This window comes from Geospiza fortis, unplaced genomic scaffold (assembly GCF_000277835.1).
Source record: "Geospiza fortis unplaced genomic scaffold, GeoFor_1.0 scaffold85, whole genome shotgun sequence".
NCBI classification, from domain to species: Eukaryota; Metazoa; Chordata; class Aves; order Passeriformes; family Thraupidae; genus Geospiza; species Geospiza fortis.
The window spans coordinates 333,042-333,695 of NW_005054358.1; the positions used below are offsets into that span (position 1 = coordinate 333,042).

The 654-nt window shown below is 44.8% G+C and overlaps 1 protein-coding gene across 1 annotated transcript in view; it reads left to right on the forward strand.

Moving 5' to 3' along the window:
* EDF1 (endothelial differentiation related factor 1) overlaps window positions 1-654 on the forward strand; it is a 4,379-nt gene that overhangs the window by 1,617 nt on the left and 2,108 nt on the right. The window lies entirely within an intron of this gene.

The following is a 654-nucleotide window of genomic DNA, read 5'->3' on the forward strand; positions in this document are numbered from 1 at the left end:
CCGGCTGAGGCAGCGATCCCGAACTGGGCCGGAACGCGCCGCCCCGGCAGCCGCCGGGATGACGCTCCTGGAGCTGCCCCTTAGCTTCTGGTTGCCCAGGGCGGAGATCTGCCTGGTTCCTGCAGAGATCCTGGAAGAGCTTTTGTGATCACAAAACTTAAGCTCCCGTTTTGCAGCTTATTTCTTTTGCGAATTTGAATGGCTGCCGATCTTCCTATGGCGCTGCTCGTTAAAAATATCTTGTTTCTTCTCTGATGTAAATTGTCGGGTTCTCTCACTATAGGGAGGCTATTCTGATGGTTGGAAATAGAGAGATGATCCTTGAAGATGGTTAATCAGCTTTTTTGGGACACTGAATGCCAGAGACTAATGTGAGAGAAAGGATTCAAACTAGAGCTTAAATACTATATCTAACATGAGAGAAAATGTTTTTGAAGCTGTCTTTTAGCAAAGCTAAGTACAATTAGACTCTACTTATCAAAGATGTCAGAAAATTGCTTAAAAGGTACTTACTTGGGGTGCCTCATACTAAGCAAGCACAATTCAAGTTCAAGTGTTGACCTCTCTGTGCTGCAGCACAAATATGTGTCTGCAGTAAAGTTAGAGCATTAAATCCCCAATGAAAAGCAAGACTTGCTGTGTCTATAGGGAAGT